The sequence below is a fragment of the Protopterus annectens genome, chromosome 7.part0 (assembly GCF_019279795.1).
Source record: "Protopterus annectens isolate FY-2018-M chromosome 7.part0, PAN1.0, whole genome shotgun sequence".
NCBI lineage: Eukaryota > Metazoa > Chordata > Ceratodontiformes > Protopteridae > Protopterus > Protopterus annectens.
The window spans coordinates 1,408,725,844-1,408,752,770 of record NC_056739.1 but is presented as its reverse complement, the minus strand read 5'-3'; positions in this window follow the sequence as shown (position 1 = coordinate 1,408,752,770).

The following is a 26,927-nucleotide window of genomic DNA, read 5'->3' as shown; positions in this document are numbered from 1 at the left end:
GAATCCTGTTATTTTATCAACTTTCTAAGTTTATAAGAGCAATATGTAAAATATGTCCCTATTTTTGAGCTTTGCCCCCCCCCCCAATTATGTCAGGCTTTGTCCAGATTTCTTGTGTTAAGATGTTGAGAGGTATGCACTAGTGTTATTCTATGCCTTAACCAGTTGAGTCAATGCTTTCCTATACTAAAGGATGCCTTATTTAGATTTATGCATTTGCATTTCCATGGAATGAGAATTATAATGAAAGGGGCTTGTACAACAAATCAAATTGCTTGCTATACTAATGATACCCATTTCCTTATATGGTATATATTTTGCAAATTCTTACTAAACAACAACCTCCTTTTCCCTACACCCCCATAAGAAAGAATTATCTCTTTCTCCACACACTCCTAAATCTCCTTACCATATTAGGCTATGCAGTCTGCTGAGAAACTCTGCTTCATCGATATTTCATTACATTTACTTGATCTACCCAACATCTGTCTTCAGATCATGACCTCCTGTTCTCACATCTTTATTTGAAAGACATTACCCATTCTGGCTATGACACCTCTGGGACAGTTAAATGTTAATGGCACCACAACTGTTCCTATATTCCTAAAGAAAACACATATTAAGTTATTATTTTCTGTGGGAACTAATATGGCTGTTGCTCCTCTATCTATTTTTCAACATACCAACAAAAAAATAAAAAAGGACCAAACTCCAGTAGTATAAATCTGATGAAGTCTCTGTGTGAAATGAAAGCACTTATGAAAAATTGTGTTATTTATTAAACCTTTTTTATTGATTTCTACTACTGGAGTTCGGTCCTTTTTTATTTTTTGTTGGTATTTTGAGTTTGGCTACTACTCTCGATTTTACAAGTTATTTTTTCAACATCCTTAAAATTACTGAGGCACAGAAATTAAAAAAAAACTTTGAATAGCTATTTTGCATATTCTTATATGACTAAAAATATACTATCTCTTCTTAAATAGCCACCTGCCTTGAAAAACTGTGTATTCAAGTGCTACCTGCTGATCAAAGCCTTTCTAATGGCTAGTGACTGTATGATGTGACTCATCTAAACAATTGACTCTTTTTCTAGAATTTAAATACAAGAACCAAATATATTTTCTTTTTCTCTTAAACAGTTGTTAAAGCATCAACATTTACTGTCAAGATCATTGACTCTTTTGATTTGCAAACTACGAAAATAAAATTCTTGGCAATCCAAACTCCTGAAAAAGATTCCACATGCAAGAGACCCAAATCTAACAAAGACAACAAAATAAATACTACTACTAAAACAAAATTTGACCAAACGTTCACGCTGGATCAGATAAGATCCACATTTATGACTCTTCTCCAAGTTATACAACATTTATTGGACCAGTTAACAGATATAAATATTACCTTGAATGACATCTCTAAAAGGCTGGAAAACTCAGAATTCGGAATCCAGCACATAAAGACAACCAATTTGTCCAAAGCAACAATAAGGAAATCAAAATCACTAACGACAAACATGATAAACCTAGATACAAGGAACAGACATAACAATTTAATTATTGAAGGCCTTTAGAAAGTACTGATTAACCCCTTCTAATACAGACTCTGAAAAAATTTCAACCAATCTTGCCATTGAGAGAACCCATAGATCTTGAAGAACCTCACCAACTGATCAGCCCAGCCAAATTTATGCAAGAATCCTTAACCAGGATATTGCAAAAGACTTTCTGAAATCAAGAAAAAAAGAAAAATCTGTTCTCAAGGTAACAAAATATGAATAACTCAAGATCTGCCTCTAAGAATAAAAACAGGTAGACAAATAAATGACCCCATTCTGTGTACATGTGATTAACAAAGGGCAAAAATTCCAGATGCATTATGCATTGATTCTGTTCTTTATATACCAAGGTAAAAATGTAACAGCTCATTGTTCACAGATGCTTAAACAAATATTTTAGCAGGTTGTTAACTTTAAACCTGAAGAAATCTACCACTCTCACATACCTCTTTGTGGGTGAATGTTAGCTGACTGTCTTGGGAACTATGCTTGAGTGGATGTGCACCCCTCATCTGTGTAAATGTAGATTTGTGCTTCACCATATTGGATTTTGACTTTGCTGCATATAAGGTTTGGCTCTACCCAAGGAGCCCCACTTCACATAGGTCTCAACCTCTTAAGTTGCCAATGTAGGTCACAGACCATAGCAATGTGTGACAAACGGTCAAAATGTGGAACACCCTTTTTTTGCACTGCATGAAAATGCTTAATTTCCATGGGGCCTAGATGAAGTAGGCTTTTTGCCAGAAGTGTTACTTTAGCAAATACTTTACATTTGTAACATTCAATAAGACACATACATCAATAAGTAAAGTCAGCAGAAGCCATTGATAAAATGCAATACTTATTAGAAAATCACTACATAACAGTTTTGAAGTGCAGAGCCACCACTGTTCAATGCGGAACAGTGGGTTGAATCAATCACAAATATGGAGCTTTCTGCACAATCTGGAGCACTTGGATGCTCAGCATACCCCTTATAAACACATACAGATGCTGCCACAAACACACACTCGCACACACCCTGAAACACTACTTCACTGATAAACTCCAACACTTACCTGCTACATGGCCTCTCCCTTTGAAAGCAATTGGTGAATGTATCCATGTGCCCTTTTGGCCATGTTAATTAATGTAGCTGGTTGTGTTCATTTATTCAATTGAGCCCATCTTTGAATCCCTAAACTGTGTAAATCCCTCTTCACAGGCTTTTCCAGACAAGAGCACATTCCTATTTATCATATGCCACTCCCACAGATTATCTCATTAATATTGAGGTTCCCCATGAAGACAGCCACTATGTTGATTCTACAGATGGCATAGAATCACTGAGGCGGGTCTGTTGAAGAATCATGAAAGGCTACCACCACCTTTAAAACAGTCAAATTAGGGATTATCACAGCCAATAGCCCATTCTGAATCCCAGGGACAGTGTTCATTATCCATTAATTAATCTTGGATATATTTAAACATTAAAACCTGAAGGAATGTTTTGAAAACATGGCGGAAATGTTTAAATTTTGACAGTATTTGTGTAATAAAAACTGACCATTTTTTTATGCATTACTTGTGAAAATGACAAAAATGCCATTCATCTCCGGTGGTCTTTAATTGAAAATACAACATTAGTGTTATAAATAACAATGGAAACTGGTCGTGTACGGCAGAGAATTAATTATAATTATGCATTTGTACTGCCCAATACACAGAGTAAAAGCAAATTGTGTGTGTGTGTGTGTGTGTGTGTGTGTGTGTGTGTGTGTGTGTGTGTGTGTGTGTGTGTATGTGTCTATCTGTTTTGTCTGTGCATATGTGTCTAAAAAACGATAATCTCAATTATAAATGTACATTCGAGTAAGCTCCAAGAAAACTGCAGTATCCCAGAATCAAGACTGTCAGAAAGGGCAGCTGTTAATACATAAGCACACAAAAATCTACAGATGTATGGCCAAGTCAAAATGAAATGAAGCATGAGGTACCAAATTACTGTGAAAGTCACTTTTGGTTAATTAGGATGGCTACAAAAGACTTGCCACTTGATCATCTGCTGTGAAAAAATAATTTAGGCCATGGATTCACTTTGTGAGGTATTTCAGTGGCCTTTCCAGTTGGTGCAGATATTTGGAAAGGTACATCCCAAATGGGGCATTATACTCAACAATTGGTCTAATGAGGAAGGACTATAGAAAGGTAATAACCTCCTTTTTTTCTGGATGCAATCCCTTTACGTATGAGATGAACCAAGTAAAAGGTTTTTCTGACCAATGCCACTACATGATCGTCGAATGTGAGGTTGTTAACCTGAGTGCCCAGGTCTCTAAATCTAATATGCAACATCAATAAACCTGCTGGAGTGACAGGTTTGCCTCCCAGAGGTGGTCCCATCTCTGGAATAGTGTTCCCATACATATCAAACAGAGTACCTTGCTGGACCTCTTCAAGTGGATGGGAAACCACAAATTTGTCCAAGGGGTTCCACCTCTGTCCCTCATTGACAGGGTCGACAGGTGCTGACTGAGGTTTCTTTTTGGGGATAAACGCTTGGCTGGGCATGTAAGGGCCCCAGGGCCATTAGCCTCCTATGTTCCTATGATCTTATGTAGGTCTATATCATAGGCAGACAACAAAGAATGTACAAGCAATGGAATCCATGACCCAATATTTTCTGTTCTGTCAAAACTGTCATTCAATGTGCTGTATCCCAGCAAAACTCACATGCTCTTAGCAAATATCAAATGCCATTTTGAGGATACTTTGAGCAGTATAAGCTGTAGGAAAATAAAGAATATTTTGTTTTTCATGTCTGAATACTTCTCTGAACACTTCAGTCATGTTTCAGCCAAAGCTAGAAAAAAAAGAAAAGAAACTAAAATAGCGTATAAAAGTACTCTGTCACCTACATTATAAAAGTGAAGTATAATGTAAATACATATAAAAATATTATGCAGTGAAAATTGAAATATTTTTCATTGTATATAACATGGCAGTGGCATACATTAAAATAACAAGATGTGCTTTACATACAGGCTCATCTGTCTCCAGTCAGTGTACATTAATTTGTATTGTAGCTTTCTATGGCAAACTCATTTGCTGTAATGTGAGATGCCTCAGGTGCTATAAATGTAATAGAAAGCAAATGTCATACCCCTGTTTCAGCAATCTAGTATGAATTTGACATTTTAAACTAGTAGGCATAAGGAAAAAAGGTTAAACAGATTAGTAGAATTTATAAGTAGGTTGCATTTATTACTCAAGTTAAAAAGATCATAGGTGAATGAATGGACAAGAATGTCAGGGATCAAAATACAGAATAATACTGCTATTATATCAAAGCACTACCATTAGGAATAACTGTTTTTCTTTCATGTTATGTCCATTAGTGAGTAAATTGTCCTTTGCCAGCAAAATTAGAAAAAAAATATTAATTTTTGAACTTTCTACACACGCAGTCAGATGAACAGATCTATAACGTTAAATGTGCTGATCGTTCTGTGCCCTGCAATATCCTTTTTCAAAGTATTGCAGCGGCATGAAAACTAGCAGTGGTATGTGACTGGCCATTTGTGTCTCCCAAATGGCTCCCTTTGCCTCAGGAACAGATGCTTGATTGGCTTGTATACTGCGATACCGACTGGTTTTAATTACAGTATATGAGCCAGTCAAAATTAGCAAAGCGGAGCCACCTCTTTTCAATGCAAAACAAAGGAACACTAGATTAAATCAATCACAAATGCAGAGCATTCCACACAGTCTGGAGCACTTGAATGCTCAGCCACTCCATGTTCTGTATGGTTTGTTTTTGCCACTTATATTCAAGACAACCATTTTTACTAGTCACATTTCCTAATGAAGAATCACTTCCTTTTTCACCTTTTATATGAGTTCCAAGTTTAAACTACATCAGTTCAATCCTGTATCCATGAATAGATCAGTCAAGTGAAGTGATGCAAGGTCTACAAACTCAGACATAAATATTACATTTTTTTGTAAGATGTATAGCAACTTGTTAATGTGTTATACCCAGGAAGAGATCAATTAAGATAAATAGTGCAAGTCTTACAAACTCCAAGGCATATATCTCACGCTGTTCTTTAAGACTTATAAGAACTTGCTAACTTCAATTAAATTACAATTCAACTCTCTTCAGCATTCCCTCTACTTCGTACCTCTTTTCTCACACCTATAGCTCCTTCTACTAAGTCTTTCCTCTATTTCTTTTTGCCTTATACCTATAACTATTCTCCTCCAACCCTTTCTTCTACTATTACCTTATAACTGCCATTACCTCTCTACTTGTAAATATGACCCCATACTTACCCACCATGTTGATATTCTTAACATTACTTTCTACCTCCCTTTATTCGTCTTACCTTCTTACCTTCATCGAACACCCACTCAATAACTGGCCAGGCTATATAAATAAACAAACATCCAGCATCCACACTTCTCTTACCTCATTCTTAAATTCTACTTCCACCCCTAGCTTTCACCTTCCTAAATTCCATAGGCAATCTCACCTCACCTATACTTTACCCTCTCATAAAAATGAAACAACTAACCCTTCTTAAAAGCAACTTCACATACAAACCAAATACTCCAACCTTACAAGATGGTGACATCCATCCCAACCCTGGCCCTACTCATCCCTCCCCAAAAGTATCTAGGCATAACTACAATAACACCCTTCTCATAGGACATCTAAATATAAGTGTAAACAACAAAGTACCCTACTTACATGCCCTCTTAGACACTCACCACTTTGATATTCTGTGCCTCTCAGAGACTTGGCTAAAGCCAGCCACCAAAGACGTTGAGATTATTCCCCAAGGCTATAATTTATATAGGCTTGATCGTTCTAAACGTAAAGGTGGTGGAGTGGCAATTCTCTTTAAGAACCATCTTAACATCTCCACCCTCCCAGCCTGTCCAACCCAGGATGTTAGAGCTGAAGCCATCATCGCTAAACTCCAATTAAATGCACAAAAAGCCCTTTACATCATCTGCATGTATATACCTCCAGGCAACAATATACCCATCTTAGAAGACTTTCTCTGTTGGGTTTCCACTAACTACCCCCAAGAAACTATAATTCTGGGTGACTTTAATATAGACTGGAATACTATTAATAGTGAAAACCCCACCTGTCATATAAACCTACATGGTTTTACTCAATCTATTACCACTACAACAAGGCTTAATAAACTAAGTAAGAAACATAGCATCTTAGACTGGATACTCATAAACAAAGCCAATGTCTCATACAAAGTAGGAACAATGCCCGATGACCTTAGTGACCACTGCCTAACCTTTATCTCTAGAGAAAAGACTGACTATCAAAACCTCCCTAACACTAGAATAATACGCTCTACCAAACACTTTAAAACTGACTCATTTCAAAATGATCTCAAAACATGCAACTGGAACCTCTTGAAATCACTTCCTCTTAATGAAGCAGTATCATTCTTCAAACCTTCCTTTCCATTTTGAATAAACATGCCCGCTCTATTAGAATGAAGTCTAATATAGCCCCATGGCTCTCTAAGGAAACAAAGAAATTAATTCACACTAAAAATAAAATTTGGGCCAAATGGAGATACCATAGAATCAGCTCTGATTTTCTTCACTTTTGCCAACTTAGGAATCTGACAAAAAAAGCTATAATCTCTGAAAAAAAAAACTACTGCTGTGAACTTCAAGAAACCCATTTTAATAAACCCAAACAATTCTGGTCTTCTGTCAACAAACTCCTTTCACCTGGAACATCAAAAACTCCCTCCCCCCTAACCATACTGCAAACACTTTCAATTCCTTTTTATAGAAACCATTCAAGCTCTTGCTAGACAACTGAACACCAATAACTTTTACCCTCCAAATAATCAAATTGACTCTCCCCACAACTTCACTCTTCATCCTATCTCTACCTCTTTCATCTACAAGCTTATTCTCAAACTGAAACCCTGCACCCCCTCTGCTGACAAACTCCCTTCTCTCTTTCTTCAAAAGGCTGCTAAACAGATTGCATACCCTATATCTATACTCATAAATAGGACAATCCAAGAGGGAACCATACCAGATATATGGAAAGTCTCTCATATTATCCCACTACACAAAGGTGGTAGCTCTATTGATTACGAACTATAGACCTATTGCTCTTCTCTCACCTCTAGCTAAGATAATGGAGAAATGTATCCATCAGCAACTTGTTCAGTATCTCTCTTTAAATAACATTATAGCCAACTGTCAACATGGCTTTAGACCTCACCATAGCACCTCCACTGCCCTACTTTCCTTTGTTGATACTATTAACACTCAATCTTTTCTCCTCTGCTCTCTTCATTGACCTTTCTAAAGCCTTTGACATGGTGAACCACTCTTCCCTCATTAATATCCTTCAATCCCTCTCATTTGATATCCTGGCTATTAAATGGTTTACTTCTTATCTAAGCAACAGACAACAAGCCGTTCTTTGGGACAACCATATCTCTTCCTTATTGCCTGTTTCTCCATTCTTGGCCCACTTCTCTTCCCCTTTACATAAACGATCTTAACACTGTAATCCCTCAAGCTACATTTGTTCAGCATCTACCTCCTCAGAACTACTCTCACTAACTCAAACTACCTTCAACACTGTCTCCTCCTCAATGCTAAAAGAGCCTCCCCATTAAACTTCAACATCTTGTCAAATGATACCACTGTCATCTCTCCTGACCTGACAACAAAACTACTAGGAGTAACCATTGATAACAATCTCACTTTTGATCAACATACTAACAACATCATCAAAACAGTTAACAAAAATAGGATCATTATACCGTATTAAGCCATTTCTCACACCTACTACCAGGGCTACTATATCTGATATCTACTCTCTTTATCACCTATCTTTACTAACCTTAAGAAGGCTAACCTAAATAAACTAGCAGTTTGTTACAATAGCATTACAGGTAACCCTTTCAGAACACATCACTGTCATAACCTAAAACTCCTAGGCTGGCTAGAGCTACAAAACTGTCTTATGATCTCACAACTTACTATTGCCCACAAGATACTTTACCAACCTGATAACACCCCTATACTCTCTAAACTTTTAATCCCTTATAATAATCTTACCTCCCTCTTCTTCTAAACTCATGACCAAATCTGTAAAATCTCATAACTTAGCTGGTGACTCTCTGTTCACTAATACTGTAGGTAGGACATGGAATCTGCTACCCACATTTATTACTCTAATCACCTCCTTACCACTCTTCAAACAAAAAATCAAACTGTACTTCCAAAATCACTGGCTTTGTTCCTGTAGGACTCCTGACTAACCTTTTATTCCCCTCTTCTCTACCTTAACTACTTACTGTCTTATTAGCTACACATACACTTACTTTTTTTTTTCTTTTCTTTTTTTTTTCTTGCCCTGTTGCTCTCCACTTATGCTCTGACTCACTCCTCCTTTCTCTCCCCTGCCCTCATTTCCATTCTTCTTTTTCTAGACTTTTGTTTCTCTCTCTTCTATTTCTACATTAATCCCTTCTAATCTCTTGTTTTACCTCTTTCTCTCGAATTAATGAAACTAACTGCTAATCTTTAGCATTTTATTTTGTGATGCTACTACTGACCTAGTGTATTTTGTGTTTGCCTTAAATATTTGTTGTTCTGATTACTAAATGTATATTAATATGTCTTGTAGTTTACTTTCCTCTACTGAAAATGGACATATATCTAAACAAATGTAAAATAAATAAATAAATAAATAAAATATTCATTTTCAATCTTATCTACTTCAGCTAACAGCTATGCGGAATCTAAACCAAATACAACTAACTTTTGTACAAAATTCTAATAAAACTCAACTACCGTGTTTTTGTTTTAAAATGCTGCTTTTATTAATCTATGATTTACATTGAAAATTTCAACTTCTCCACAGCTCAAAATGTATTGGAACACAATATAATGCACTATGTTTGCATTTTATTTAGTGATGAAAAGATTTTCAAAAACAGGGGTATATTTTGATCACCTGTATACTATTATATAACATAAATTACTTTATGGTTTTCCTATTCACTCCCTTTCACAATGGTTTAACATATACTACATAAAATACATCATTCATATTCTATTCTACTGACAGTGCAGACTAAACACATGCAACATCCAGAATATGGTAGTCTTTATCAGGTTGAGAGAAATGCTGGTGTGTAATATGATGACTGCCTTGGTGCATTTTGTAGATACCTAAAAGTTCTTTTTAACTTAAGAGTTTTATTCTACTCCTTTATTATGGGATTGCATATCTCTCTTTTCCACAACATTAGCTTGTTCATTATAAACTATCCCTAGTGTCATCAGTTAAATAACTCTTGCTATAAGGGGAGATTTAGGGTTAAGTCTAATGGTTTGCAAGGAAGAGTAAGTTGTTATGTTCCTAGTTCTATAAAAATAACTACTACATTAGCAACAGTATTATAAAAACACTTAATCATCTATTTTTAGTATCACTTTTCTTAAATCTGTTCATTCTTCTCCTATTAATATTTTTAAAATGTAATAGATTGTGACATAATGTTTTATTATTTTATTTAGCTTTTTTCAAGAACAACTATCTCTAACTGACTTCATCATTGTCTCTACTGATGTGGAATATTGAATCATGGAAAGTAAATGGCATTTAGCAAATTAATAAAAGAGTTATTCTTATACATTTTCTATAAATCTGGAGCCCTGGTTAGTTTTGTAAAATAATCACATATGTCCATTCAACAATGGAGTCAAATCAATTAAAAGCATATTAAATATATTATAGCTTCTGGTAATAATCATAAAAGGAAAGGCGTGGCAATATTAATAAAAACTGCATTTTAAGATGCTATTTTGGACAATAGTCAGAACTCCAATGGTAGATGGTCTTATTTTATATGAAAAAATGCTAATTGTAATAAACCCAATTTAAAAAAAAATTATATGCTCCCTGTAATAACCAACATGAATTTTTAATGGATATACGTAACATATTAAGTAGTTGTAGAGATCATCTTTATATTATTGGTGGTAATTAGGTATCTATTAACCACCAGAATGATAGAAACTATGACTCTAGCTCTTATAATTTCATTACATCCCTAGTTATCCTAGATCTAATTTTGGATTGTGATCGCTTTGACCTTTACACTTTGTAATAAAAAGCACACCCTAACTCTAACTCCAAACATACTTATTTCTCCATGTGTCATGGATCACACTCTAGAATCATTTTTTTCCCTTACTCTCCCATCTATTCCTTAATGAAAATAAATAAATAAGCTTTAATACTAAACCCAATTTTTGGCCATGCCAATATTATTCTAGATGCTAACATCTCTACACCAATAATCCAGAACCAGTATACCTTTAAATGGACCCTAAATTCCATGTTGCATAAATAACATGTTAAAAATGAAACCGCCTCCCTTTTAGAAGAATTTGAAAATTTAAGCTCAAATTCAGATGCGATATCTGATAGCTATGCAATGGGCAGCACTAAAATCTTAGTTAAGAAGTCTTCCTTTAAATTAAACCTCTTTCTATAAAAAATCTTATTAGGAAAATATATACTTAATAAATTAACTAAGTCAGAAGCAAAGCAATTATCTCAATCAATTCCTGACTTAGAAAAGGAAATCTTGGTATGAGACAAAATGCCTTGCTAAATATTCTGAGTAGGCCCAGTCCCCATCTTAAACCCTTGCGAGACTAATAAGAATTAATAATCCCCCATAGCTCAGCAATTAAAGATCGAGATCAATTATTAAACAAAACTAAGGACATAAAGATTTTACTGACACCAGTTTGCATCTATATAGACATCATAATGTTAATAACAATGAGGAAGATCTTTATTATTATCTCAACAAACTTAAAATTTGCAAACTCAACTCTAACCAAAGTGATATTTTATGTTTCCCTCAATTCTGTCTCCCTATCAATCTATTTTTTTAAATACAGACAAATCTCATACCATACTCTCACATTACAAATCACACACCTCTTTACTAATAAATTAAATCATAACAATTTTCCCTCACAATTTATGTTTCTAAAGCTTTTGACTGTTTTTTATTGACAGTTATACAATATTTCAGTTCTCCCATTCCTTTGATTAATGCCATAAAAAAGCATTTATGATAAAACATACATATAACTCTCCATCAGTATTTTTTTCTAATCCATTTCCCATTATTAATGTTGCCAGGCAAGGATGCCCATTATCTCCATAAATATTTAATGGGTCTATATTAGATCATCGAAGTGTTAATACTTTGAATGGTCTAATATTGACCTGAAAACAGCGAAGCTGCAGATAACCAAATTTTTTCCTAGGGAAAGAATTTGGTTGTCCGTTACTGTGGCTTTGCTATTTTCAGCACTGTGGTGGAAAGTTACAGGTTGGGTTCAGGTAAGTATGCGATTGTGCGGACATTAGGATTAGGGTGGGGTATGTGAGTTAGGCTGACAGACTTTAGGGTTAGGGTGGGGTATGTGAGTTAGGGTTAGGGCACGGGTGAGGTGAGTGTGTGATAGTGACAGACCTTAGGGTTAGGGTTTGGGCTAAGGATATTGGATAGATAGTACTGTATGTACAGTTTAGTGTAGGGTTAGATGTAGGATTTTAAGTGTATGTGTGTGAATTGCTGTTTTTTTGGTGTGCTTGTGTTGTGTGCGTGTTTCTCGGAACAGTGAATTTTTTCCCAGGGAAATAATTCGCTGTTCTGAGCCTTTGATGTTTTTGGAGTTCGTGGTTAGCAGTTCGAGGTTGTGGTATTCGATGTTGAGCTGTTTTGATTAACCTGTTTAAAGAACCATTGTTCTTGATTTTGCTTTTATTGGATAATATCCCTGTTTAATTTTTGCTTTCCAATGCTGATATTCCTAAAATAAGTCAAACCATCAGTCTATTTTCTGAATTTTCCAATTATAGCTTAAATCTTGACAATCCATTTTCCCCTTAACTCCAGTTATCTCTGTCTCAGAAATACTTCATACTATGATATCAAAGTCTCTTCTTCCTTGAAGTATCTAGGTGTTCATTTTGACCAAGACCAATCAGTGATGTTTGTCAAAAATGATGCTAATATGTTGTCTAATATCCAAAAATATATTGATAGATGGAATAAATATATTCTGCCTCTTTCTCTCTTTCCCCAACATCTACCTGGTGTAGAGATGTAGTGTGTGTGATGTTATGTCTTTTCGGGGAACTTAATTAAATCTACATTGTTGTATGTATTTTAGAAGGCACATAATATTTTGTACATAATTGCATATAGTTATTTATAGATTAGTTCATAGGTTCATAAGTGTGTACTAGGGTAATGGCCTGGAGCCTTTACAAGCCTTGCCCATAGAAGTGCCCTGCCATCATGCCGCCCGATGTTAGTTCTCAGTACCTCTATCAAATAGAGCTACTGGAGTGATCCCTGGGGTGACTTTTCTATTTCCCATCCACTCATCAAGATTTCTCTTGAAGAAGGCCAGTGAGGTGCTCTGCTTGACATGTATGAGAAGTCTATTCCAGAGGATGGGCAGTCTCTGGGTTATGAATCTGTCCCTCAAGCATGTTCTGTTGATTGTGGTAATGAGGTTGAGGTCTCTGGAGCATGTGGTGTGCAGGGATTTGGATTTCTTTAGCTGTAGCATTTCTAACAGAGCTGGGTCAGACATGGCTTTGTAAGTCAAGCAGAGATTGCCTCTTAGTAGATGTTATGAGACAGGAAATAGCTGGAGTTTTTTGAGTCTGTCCATGTAGGACATGTATTTAAGGCCTATGATCCTCTTCATGAGGTACTTTTGTGGCCTTTCCAGCTGTTTCATGTGTCTAGTGAGGTACATGCCAAATGGGGCATTATACCTGATGATTGGCCTAATGAGGGAAGAGTAGAGAGAGATGATGACCTCTTTCTTCCGGGATGCAAAACCATTGGTAATGAGATATGCCATATAAAAGGACTTTCTGACCATAGTAGCAATGTGGTGGTTGAAGGAGAGGTTGTTGTCAACCTGTGTCCCCAGATCTCTTATAATGCCTTCAGTGTTCAGTGGGCTCCCATCGATGTGGCAATTAGTGAGAACTGTGTTTTTCCCAAATGGGATGATGACACATTTTTTGCCATTAAGCTTAAGGCTATGGTTTCGACACCAGTCATTGGTCTCAGTGAGACCTTTCTGTAGGATATCTACATCACTTGGGGAATTTAATAATGGCTCCCAGCTTGCAGTCGTCTGCGAAATTCATCATCCAGAGACCTTCCATGTTGGCCTGTACTTCTGAGAAGTAGATGCCAAACAGGAGATGAACCAGGACCGATCCCTGTGTGACTCCACTCATGACTGGTCAGCAGTCTGACTTGGAGACCACTACTTTCACACAGTGGGTTCTGTCTCTGAGCCAGTTTGCAACCCACCTAGTGATATAGATGTTAATGCCTAGGTTGGAGAGTTTATCCATAATTCCTGAGTGAGAAATGGTATCAAAGGCCTTGGCCAGATTGAGGTAGGCTGTATGAACTGCCTTGCCCTCATCCAAAGCTCTGGTGACTGACTCAAAGAAGTCAACCAGGTTGAGGAGGCATGATCTACCTTTCACAAAACCAAATTGCATGGGATCTAGAGTTTGGAGCTTCCCTATATCCTTGTTAATCAGGTCCATGATAATGTGCTCCATAGCCTTACATATCAAACTCGTCATGCTAATGGGGTGATAATTCTCAGGATCTGTAGTTGCTCCCCCTTTATGGAGAGGGATGACTGTAGCAGTCTGCCATTCAGTAGGGACAAAGCCTGAGGTGAGGCTCTGATTGAACAGGGCACACAGATGTGGTGCCAATTCACTTTGTAGTTCATGTATAACACATCCATGGATATTGTCAGGTCCCATGGAAGCTGTATTCTTGGCCTTGGACAATGCAGTTTTAACCTGTGCTGCAGTAATGCTAGGTGGCTGGCATTTCTCTGGTATTGTGATTGGCCCTTTGGGGTGGAGGGGTAAAATTGGCACTGAATCTGTCAGCCAGTATGTTGGAAATATCTGTTGGCTCATTATAGGAGGTACCATTGTGCAGTAACTCAGTGCAAACCTGGGTATTGCCATGGAGATTCTTGATATAACTGTAGAAGGCTTTATGGTTGTTTTTAGTGTCTGCTGCAATTCTGCCTTCATAGCTGGCTTTAGAGGTTTTGATGAGGTATCTCAACGTTTTGTTGAGGCTAATAAGGGAGTTTTTCCAGTCTTGGGACTTCACCTTTTTCTACAACAGTTTCTTCCTTCTGTTGTAGAGTTTATTAATGGCAGACAACCACCAGATTGGCTTCCTTTTTTTGGAGGAGAGCATCTTGGTTCTGTTGTGTATGGCTAGTTCCATGCATTTATGTACATGTTCGTACAGTGCCTTGGTTATGATTTGGCAGTTATGCATCTATTTTCCATTGACATGGGTGCCGTGAAGTTAGCCACCTCTGTTTTAGGAGCCCAAAGTCAGCTTTGGAGAAGTTTTTCATAGTGGTTACCTTTGCAGGGGGTGTGGGTGAGATGTGGATTTCCATGGTGATTAGTTTGTGGTCAAATTTAACCAGGGAGGAATTGACTATTGGTGTAGAGCAATGGTTGCCCATGTTAGTAATAACCAGGTCAATGATGTTGCTTCCTTGAGCAGGGATAAGCATGAGCTGGTCCAGGGCATTGGAACTGATGAATTCCAGGAAGCATTGGGCCAGTGTATTGGTGCATGAGTAGTTTTCCCAGTTGATGGAAGGATAGTTGAGGTCACCTAGTATGAGAGTGTTGGGTTGTACCTTAATAGTTTCCCGGGTGCTTAGGAATGTGGAGTGAGAGTCTTGGGACATAGTTGGGGACCTATAGCAGGCTATGACCTGCATCGCTGTCTTACCCAATGTTCGTTGTACTTGAAGTATTTCAGATGCATTATGCTGGGCTACTAGTCTGGAGGTGTGCATATCCTTTACGAATATGGAGACACCGCCACCTTTGGAGCTTTGATCCATCTTCTGGGGCCGAAAGGTGTGGAATGAGTTATATAAAACAACTGATAAAAGGAAAATAATAAAAAACAACCAACATGTCACGGAAAACACTAAAAATGTATTACCAACACTTGGCGCTTCGGCTTAAAACAGCCTTCCAAGAGTAACAAACAGTAAAACATTTCTACATTAAATAATGCATACAATAAAACAATTAATGTCCAATTATCTATTATGCCACAATAACCCATACTTTTGGTGGGTAAAATGGAATTTGGTCCCGGTGATGGGTGCCGAGGAGGCACCCGAACAACAACCGGTGGTAAGCATTACATACCCCACACCAAATGTTATTTTATTTATCTCTATGACATTATTTAAGAAAGAAACTATTAATTTTCTTAAATAATGGCATATAAAAGCAACGGAGAAAGCAAGATCTCATGTTAAATTTTCCATTAGTATAAGTTTACAACAACAACGCGCGCTGGCCAAGGCGTGCGCGTTTTTAAGGGGTCATGGTATAATATCTAATCATAAACCTCCAGTTACATTCCTTGTTTAAGCCATAGGGAGCCAAAGTATTGTATTTCAAGATAAACAATGCTTCCTTATACAATAATTTATTTTTAACATCAACACATTCCCCTAAAGCAACATTAACTTGTACCAAAATGGTTAATTTTAAACCATTTGGATTAGCTGCATGAAAATCCTTAAAATGTGCACCCAAGGGGCTATCCATTCTCATATTCTTTATATCCCTGATATGTTCTTGTACACATTTTTTTAAATGCTCTAGTAGTTTCTCCCACATAATATAACCTACAATCACATCTTAACATGTATATTACACTTTCAGTATTACAATTATAAATCCCATTTGAATAAAAATACATACCATTAACCTTATTAAATGTTTTTATTATATATTTACAAATGCAGCATTTATTACAGGTATATGTTCCTTTGTTCAGGCCATGTCTGGCAAACATCGAGGTCTGTCAGTCATGTCATCCGAAGCAAGCAGATACTGGGAGGGTGGCCTAATGTTTAAGGTGTTTGCCTTACAAACACAAGGTGCTGGGTTTGAGTCCCACAAGGGATAATTGGCTAAGCTTAAAATGGCTTGCAAGGGCAGTTGGCTTAGTACTAACCTATGAACCTTCTTATATAGAAATAATGGGTAGAATAAATTCTTTAAGTACCAACATGCCAGACAGATTCCCCCTCTTTTATATGGTATTTGTACAGTATATTGCAAAATGTTTTTCAGATTTTTATTTTTTAATAGAAGCGGCCAATAATTTCTTACTTCTCTAATAATTTGCTCAGTCAAGATGTTGGAGGTAGTCACAAAATAAACCTCTCTAACTTGACCACCTACATAGATCTACTACCAAGATCCATGTTCTGGGGCAGAAAGGTGTGGAATGAGGTATAGCCTGGTAGCACAGGGGTGCTTTCTGCAGCTTTAAACTAGGTCTCAGTTACAGCACAAATGTCGATGTTCTCCATTTTGAGGAGTGCTTTGGGCAAGTGCATCTTGAGATTAAGACTTCTAGCACTGAGCAGTATGATCCTCAGATTGCATTTATTTATAGCTGTTACGGTGATAATTTGGTCTCTGAAACATTGCCTAAAAAAGGCACTATAGGGGTGGCAAGAGTATCCGGAAACCCAAGGGGGACAGATGCAGGTCATGTCTGGCAAACATCGAGGTCTGTCAGTCATGTCATCCGAAGCAGGCAGATACTGGATCCCCTTGAATGACACCAGAAACTTAGCCAATTGTTGAAGCCAATCATTTTCTGCTTGTACTGCAATATCATTCTGGGCAACAGTAGGATGCTGCTCAAGGCTAAGGTCATACCTGCCTAGGCCACATAATCCGAGAGCTCCTCCATGTCTCTTTTCATGTAGTTCAGAGAGGTGCATCTCACGTCATTCACACCCACATGGACAGTGATAGAGTCATACTTGTACTTGTTGTGGAGTGACCTGAGTGCGTGTGTTATGTGTCGGATTCTGGCACCTGATAGACAGCTGACTGTTACCTTCTCCTTATTCATCTTAGTGAGTGGGACATCAGTATGCCTCACTATCGAGTCCCCTATGATTAGTGTATTGGGAAAGCTGTTTTGTCTTAGGGGCTTAGGTTGAGGGGCACACTGTGTAGGTGAGCTATGTGCCTTGTGGTTTATGCTGTGTTGTGGTGGTCGAGTGCATTTCTGCTTTGGAGGTCTCTGCTGTTTGGGTAGATTTCTATTGAGAGCCTCCTTGAATGTGGATGTGCAGTTTGTGTTTTTATGTGAGAGCTGTGATGGTGGGTGTTCTGGAGAGCTATGTGTTACATGTGGTGTGGTGCAGGTGTTGACCTTCTACTCTTGACTAGCTATTCTGGTCTTGGATTGAGAGTGCATGGCTTCCAATTTGGATACATAAGTGCATCTCTCACAAGTCTGAGTGTTGGGAGGTGAGGAGAGGGTTGTCTGTGTACATGAGGCAGTTGCTACACTGCGTCAGAATGCCCAAGTTCACCAGGTTAATAGGAGAAAGCACAGGGAACTGACCTTTAGACATGCCAGGAGGGATGGTCATTATTGCTAAGTACTGGAGCTGTTTCCTTATATATTCCTTTTACAGAAAAAATGTCACTCATGGTGTCTGAGTCTGTACAGAGCACTGCTACACTTGAGAGAAACTAATACATAGAATAGACCCTGAAAATGCAAGGATGAAGTATTTAGGCAGATATTATGAAATTAGAAAGAAATCAAGCCATACGTACTGAAAAATAAAGAATTAGATTGTCAAAAATTATGAAAAGAGGGGTCACATGAATGGCTACAACTAATGCTGGTCTCAGCACAGCTTCACTCTGTTGAGATACAATACTCATTTGCTTCTTCTCTCACCAGAAGCAAAATGTTAGCACCAGTCCCAGGAAGAGAAGCAGACCACAGCCTGTTTCGTGATCCACAATCTTGTCCCAGATGATGCAAGGGTCTGGAGGCTTGCAGCCTTTTTCTGGTAGATGCCTTAAATAGCAACCAGACCAATCAGGTACATTAAGCACAGACACTCACTCTCCAACCAGAAACGGTCAGGAATTAATGCACTCTGCTTCTACTCTCACCAGAATCAGAATATAAGCACAGATTCCAAGCTGTCACCTATAAAGCAGTTATTAATCTCTCTGGTGATCAACAGTTTCCAGGAAATAATTAGTTAGTTTTATTAGTACTGCCTCTATTTCTTCTGGTGTTATTATTTGTTTTGTCAATTAAGTATTGTTATAAAAACTTAAAAGAAATTTGTGAAAAACATTATTCTTATCTGTGTTTATATGTCTTAGATGGAAAAGCTGTGCCACATTTATTCATCTGACTCTGTCCAGTAGATATATTGTGAAGTGCTATAAAGACCTGCATGTTGTAAGATAGAGGGATCTAATCAAATGTCTGAAGAAAAAGACAATTTCTTGCTTTCTGCCAGTAGAGAACAACAATAAGATACAGTGATAGCACACAGTAACTTACAAGACATATAACATATATGCAAAAGAAATGTGTTGTTTATGTTAGTCTATAGCTGTCACTTGACTCTGAATTAGATTACATGGATTATCAGAAGATGAATAAATGATTTGTAAAAACTACTTTTTATTATTTTAGGTTCAAGTACATTTCTTCTTCTTTCGACTTTTCCCGATTAGGGGTTGCCACAGTGGATCACCTGTCCGCTCATGATTGGCAGTGGAGTTTTACAGTGTCAAGTTGCCAGCCCAGTGCCCAACCTTCCACAGAAGGCACACACACACACACACACTCACACCTAGGGTCAATTTAGTGTGTCCAGTCCACCTACAGCATGTCTTTGGGAGAAAACCAGAGCACCCAGAGGAAACCCACGTGACCACAGGGAGGGCAGGCAGACTCCACATAGGAGGCAACCTAGCCAAGGATTAAACCGGAGAACCTCTTGCTGTGAGGTGACATTGCTAACCGCTGCACCACCATGGCCGCCCCAGGTTCAAGTACATTTCTAATTTCTGTTAATAGTACCTATATCTATACATCCCACACTGCAGTTTGCCTGATGCTTTCTTTACTACGTATTGATTCCTTTATTAGTTGACTAGACAGGACCGCAAAATAGTCCCATTTCCACTAATGTTGCTGTTGTTTACAAATGTTCTCACCTTAGCTGCTTATCTCTTGGCAGATAGTTTCACTGACACATTAAAATGTATTTCTTTGCCCTGAAATAGTCTGTAAGCTCATTCTTACAGACATTCTGTAGTGTGATACATATACATTAGAAATGGCAGCATATCATGCAGAAATGCAAAGACTTCATTAGCAGCAGCAGCACACTTCATTCTTTATTATTACACTCTTGTCCTGTTCCTGTGTCCCTTTCTCTAGAATGCTTTGTCAAACTTGTTTAACTGATTCAGTAATGTTTTGCGTGGTACTGTGTCATGCCAGGACAGTTTTTGCTATACTGGTCATAAAATTAGAAAAAAATTAACTATTCCGGTCACAAGTTAAAAATAAAACTTACATTAAGCAGACTTTACTGTCTGAATATAACTCCATGATGCCTCAACGTTGCTTTCCTATCATTATTTAATAATTGTTTCCATAAGGAAGTGATCCAGGTGTCAGACTCTCTCAAGTTAATCAATCAATGACATTTTTAGACTAGTTACATAGAAGTAGAAACTTTACAGTTTTCCCATATAAAGCTCAAACTTAGCTATTTCTAGCTAAAAATATGCCCTTGTTCATGAAACACATTTCTTAGTCTGGCACACAAAAGGGTGGTGAACATCAATAAGTTAGCAACACTTACAACATCACAATTCACATGTAAAGCTAATAAAGTGTTGCCTTTAAATTTCTTCTTCTTCTTTATGTCGGCTGTAATTTGGCTAATGATGAGCCAAATACAACAAATATACAAAATAATGCAAACACACACACACACACACACACACACACACACACACACACACACACACACACACACACACACACACTCTCGCATGCATGCATATAATGCACATATACATACACACATATGGATGTTAATAGTATACATAAACTGTTTTGGTGAGGGTTTTGATGGTAGTAAGTTTACCTGGACAGTCCAGGCTTTCTATGCCAAGCAACAATAATTGAATGAGATCTATAGCCATTTCTTGACTACCAGAGAGATGTCATCTCTTCAGTCTAGCATGTCCTTACCTACCCCAGGATCTCCTACCAGTAGGTTGTGCCTGACTCATCCCTCACTGGTGACAAACAGGGACATTATCATTAGTGCCTAAGCTACCACAGCTGATTCCTTGTGACCCAAGAGGAATATTGACCACATTCTAACATCAGCTTGGGCTATATTCTGCATCTTGCTTTGCCAAGTTCATGGACAGAGAGAGAATCTGCAACCTTGCAAAGAAACTCTACGTCTGCCATTTATATGCTTGATTTTATCATTTAAGTCACTACCAAAACATGATTAAAAGTGATGATGTAGATGTGGATATTTTATTAAACAAAGAACTTTCTCCTTTGATCCAGGTCTTGTTTCATGAGCCAGTTTAATTCCAGGACAGCTGTCACTGCACCCATCCTATCCTCTACCTACTTTCCTCCACTTGTAGTTAAAGTATTTCCCTGGCACTGGCAAAATGTGATCTACTTCAGAGTGCAGCAATATACACTGCGGAACACAATCGCCCGAGACCAAGACAGCAACAACATGATCTCCACTCAATAACTACACAACACTAGTGTTCCCAAAACTTGATAGTCTGTAAGCCACAGCAGCACCTTAATGCCCTGTTCATGAACCTCATGAATAGTACAGAAGACAAAGCATGTCCTGGGGCAGAGAACTATACCCACCTTAATTTTATTTAATATAACAACAGGAATGCTGACAACTCTTGCTAATACCAGAACTGAACAATGTGCGGCAACATTGTGGCACCCAGTACTGTTGCTGTATGTCCAACAACATATAGCTGAATACACAATCATATACTTTCTCCAAGTCAACAAGAACATGTAGACTCGACTAGAGAGTTCTCACAACTCCTCCAATATCCTTGAGGAGGCACTAACCTACCTTCTTTGGACAGGACAGAATCTGCATTTAGAATCAGAGGGTCTGCTACTGGACAAAGTATCCTTTCCAGCAAGCCGCTGTAGAATTTCTTAGGGAGGCTAAACAGCATGATCCATCTAAAAGTGAGCATGGTATTATACTCCACTTTCTAAAAATGGGGATTACTATCCTACTTTGCCAGTCCAGAGCTACTGCACCATCTGCCAAACCACATTAAAAAATGTATTAAGCATGATACCGCAACATCCATCAACTTTAGGGTATCCATCTGAATCTCAGCTACTGAAATAGCATTGCTAACCTGGTACTCTTTACATGCTGCAGTTGTCTCATCTACAGAAATGGACACATTCCTTCCAACTGCATCTGGTACTGCCTTTTTCACCTCCTTGAATGACAGCATACTCACTGAATTCAAGAGATTGCCTAAGTTCTCCTACTACCACTGGACACTATCTCCATCTGAGGACAGCATTTTCCACCCTTGCAGAGAATAGTTTGTGCAATGCCCCCCATTTTGAGTCACAGAATTATTTTTAGAACGCCTTTCTGACACTCAGGAAATCATTCTCTATGCCCTAACCAGATTCATCTCAGATTTAGATCATCATTTCAAAAACTGCCTTACCTGCTGACTTTCTGGCTTATTATTTGGACCTTCTGTGCTCCAGGAGGTGTCACTATTAGCAAACTGATCTAATAGAAGGAGCCAGACAAAGAACAAATGAAATTTCTGACCCCCCCCTAATGGTTCAAATGATGGTTCAAAGAAAAAAAAAAGAATTTACCCTGGAACAGGAACTAGAGATTCACCTTTGGAGTCAGGCCTATGGATGGTGTTCACTGGCAAATGCATGGTGGCTGGATAGGATAAGTAGTTTGGCTAGTCTCAGTCCAGAGGAAGTTGAATGAAACCACCATGTAGGCTCGCCAATTGCAAAGTAAAGACAGTGCATAGGGGTGGGGCCAGATGTGATTCTGGAATGGCAAGCATGAGTAGAATGGATAAGGATGAATGAGACACTATCAATGGTAATGGTCTCTTAGGACATAAAATGCTATCTTAATACTGATGAAAGAGTCAGAGAATAGCTTTCAAATGTACTTAATTGTAGAGAACGTCCATGATTTTTCCTCCTGTTTTGGTCCATGTCTTGTAAAATGTGTGTTTTTCTGGCAAGTTATTGAGGATTCTAGTCACTAAATAATGGCAGGCATTTGAGATTCAGACTTCATATCCTTCAGGAAATGCATGATAATACAAAACCTGTTATTCTAACAACTTTCTAAAGTACATACAGTTAATATTTAAAATCTGTCACTAATTTTGAACCTTTGTCTCCCCATCATTATTTTAATTTGCTCTAGATTCTTGAACTAAGAGATTGAGAGCTATGAGCCAGAGCTTGAGTGAGAGGATAAAATGTACCAGCTATATATAGTGACTGTTAATACTGCACATAGCATTATCTTACTTCTTTCAGGTCAAACCTTGATGATTGGATAAGCATCCACAAATTCATTCCTGGCCTGATCTGGTTTGCCATCCTAGAAGATGGAAATGCACCTGAGTATGGCTATTGGCAAGACACAAAAATTCTCTTAGCTTAATTGTCTTGTAATTCATATGATCCTATGATCTACACAAGAACACTGGTTGATGGCAGTAGGAGACAGCAGTTCTGTCTAGTTTACTGTTTATGTGCATTTAATATTCTGCCTCACCCCTATCCTAATTCCCCCCTACCCTATTTACACCTGTTCACAGGCCACTTGAATGGCACTGCAGATTTCCTGTCCAGCATCCATTCCAGTCGACCATTCCATAAATCTACAGCCCTGTCTGTGAAGTACTCTCAGAGATCCAGATAGTAGTTAGGCCTTGCTATCTGCAGGCTGTACCTCTCTGACATGATCTTTTGTGCCATGAGCACACCCTGCCTATTCTGTCCCTTCCACTCCATATGTGGATATTTATATATTTCTTCGGAAATCCTTCCAGCAGCCTGTTTCCCCTTTTATTGTCTGGCCTCCACAAGTGCACAAAGTACTGAAGGTGTTGTTTAACCAGGGCCTTGTAGAGTGCAAGCATTACCTCTTTGTATATGGAGTCTAACCCCCTGATACTACATCCCAGCATACTGCTTGTTTGTACCATGGCTGTCTTACTCTCCTCCTGTTGATCCAGTCCAGGTGTGATCAATAGCTCTAGATCTTTTCCTGATTTGTTGTTGCTGGCTTCACTACCCTACTATGATGCTTCACACCAGAACTGCTCAGGTGAAGTAGTTTGCATTTGTTTGCAGTGAACCTTAGCTGCCATCTTTATGCCAAGTTCCACAGACTTTTCCAGATTATTTTCTCAATCCTCCACTGCTACACTGGACCTAGGCTTCTCAAATACAGATGAGCTACCTCTCAGATCAGGGCCTGGGCAGAAATGGGAATATTCATGAACTCCTAGGTGGATGGATGGGTGCTATGCAGTTGGAATTTGTGATAGCAGTTGAGTCACAGTAAAGTGATTGCGAAAGGCAAAAAAATGAGAGTATATTTCTGTTGTTTCTTTGAGCATATATAGCTAATGGGTATTATTTGGAAACATCAGCACTTGTGTAGGAGCAACAGAAAGCAAACCAGAACCAAAACAAAATATGCAACTTCCAAACTAAACACAAGTTGGTGCAAATATGTTTTATTTGTTTATCTTAATTATTTGTTACTACATTTATTTTAGTCACATTTTGTCGACTGTGTTAGATCTACTGAGTAATGTCCATTTTCCAGACTGGAACCAGGTAGAAAGCTTTCTAGATCCAGATACATACACAGCAGCACAATGGTAAAATTATTATACAAAAGTATGCAATAAGGGAATATAAGTTAAAATAAACAGTCTACTTTACAGTAAGATACAAGTCCATATGAGCAGCTGGCAAGCAGAATGATTGTCAGTCATATAGGTTCATAGGTGTGTAGCAGGCTAATGGCCCTGTGGCCTTTACAAGCCTTGCTAATAGAAGTGCCCTGCCATCGTGCCGACCAACATTAGTTCCCAGTGCCTCTATCAAGTAGAGCGGCTGGAGTGATCCCCGGGGTGAATTTTCTATTTTCCATCCACTCATCAAGATTTCTCTTGAAGAGGGCCAGTGAGGTGCTCTGCTTGACATGTGTGAGAAGTCAATTCCATAGCATGGGCAGTTTCTAGGTTATGAACCTGTCCCTCCAGCATGTTCTGTTGATTGTCGTAATGAGGTTGAGGTCTCTGGAGCGTGTGGTGCGGAGGGATTGGGATTTCTTTAGATGTAGCTTTTCTAACAGAGCTGGGTCAGATGTGGATTTGCAAGTCAAGCAGAGATCTTCTCTAAGCAGGCGATATGATGTGTTGGATTTTTTTTAGTCTGTCCATATAGGACAAATGTTTAAGGCCCAGGATCCTCTTTGTGAGGTACTTTTGTGGCCTCTCCAGTTGTTGCAGGTGTTTAGTGAGGTACATGCTAAATGAGGCATTGCACTCAATGAGTCGCCTAATGAGGGAAGAGTAGCGGGAGACAATGACCTCTTCCTGCCTGGATGCAAAACCCTTAGTAATGAGATGTTTCACATAGAAGAACCTTCTGACCACAGTGGCAATGTGCTGGTCAAAAGAGAGGTTGTTGTCAACCCGTGTTCCCAGATCTCTTATAAAACCTTCTGTGTTCAGTGGACTATCATCGATGTGGTAATTCATGGGAACTGGGTTTTTCCCAAAGGGGATGACGACACATTTTTTGGCATTGTGCTTAAGGCCATGGTTCTTACACCAGTCGTTAGTCTCAGTGAGGCCATTCTGTAGGATGTCAGCATCACTTGGGGAGTTAATAATAGCTCCCAACTTGCAATTGTCTGTGAACTTTTGTCAGCCAGAGTCCCTTCGTGTTGGCCTGGACTTCAGAGAAGTAGATACCAAACAGGAGAGGACCCAGAACCGAACCCTGTGGGACTCCACTCATGACTGGTTGGCAGTCTGACTTGGAGTCAGCTACTTTCACACTGTGGGTTCTACCTGTGAGCCAATTTGCAACCCAGCTAGTGATATAGGGATTGATGCCTAGCTTAGTGAGTTTTTCTATGATTCCTGAGTGAGGAATGGTATCAAAGGCCTTGGCCAGATGAAGGGAGGCTGTATGAACCGGGTTCCTATCAGTTCTTCGAAACTTCAGCAGTTCGATCACCATATATTCGAACTGTGAAGTTCGAAAACTGATTATCACGAAGCCGTGGAACACCGAATTCTTTCCCAGGGAAAAAATTTGGTGGGCCGTTTCTGTGGCTTCACAATTTTCAGCACTATGGTGGAAAGTTACGGGTTGGGTTCAGGTAAGTGTGCAATTATGTAGACGTTAGGGTTAGGGCGTGGGTTAGATGAGTTATGGTTAGGACGTGGGTGAGGTGGGTGTGCGATAGTGACAGACTTTAGGGTTAGGGTGGGATAGGTGCATTAGGGTTAGGGCACAGGTGAGGTGGGTGTGCGATAGTGACAGACTTTAGGGTTTGGGCGGGATAAGTGAGTTAGGGTTAGGGTGCGGGTCAGGTGAGTGTGCAATAGTGACGGACCTTAGGGTTAGGGTTTGGGTTAAGGTAAGTGGATAGATAGTAGTGTTTGTACAGTTTAGTGTAGGGTTAGATGTAGGATTTTAAGTGTATGTGTGTGGGTTGCTGTTTTTTTGGTGTGCTTGTGTTGTGTGTGTGTTTCTTGGAACAGAGATTTTTTTTCCCTGGGAAAAAAAATCGCTGTTCTAAGCCTTCGATGGTTTTTCATCTCGATGTTAGAAGTTCGAACATATGGTGTTTGAACTTCTGCCATTTCGCTGAAGTGATATAGACCCGTATGAACCACCTAGACTTCATCCACAGCCCTGATGACTGACTAAAAGAAGTTGACCAAGTTGAGCAGGCATGGTCTACCCTTCAAAACCAAACTGTGTGGGATCCGGAGTTTGGAGATTCCCTACATCCTTGTTTATTAGGTCCATGATGATGCATTCCATAGCTTTGCATATCAGACTTATCAGGCTAATGGGGCGATAGTGCCCAGGGTCTGTAGTCACTCCTCTTTTGTGGAGAGGGATGACTATAGCAGTGCACTATTTGGTAGGGACGAAGTCTAAGGTGAGGCTGTGATTGAACAGGGCACACAGGTAAGGTGCCAGTTCACTGTGTAGTTCATGTAGAATACAGCTAG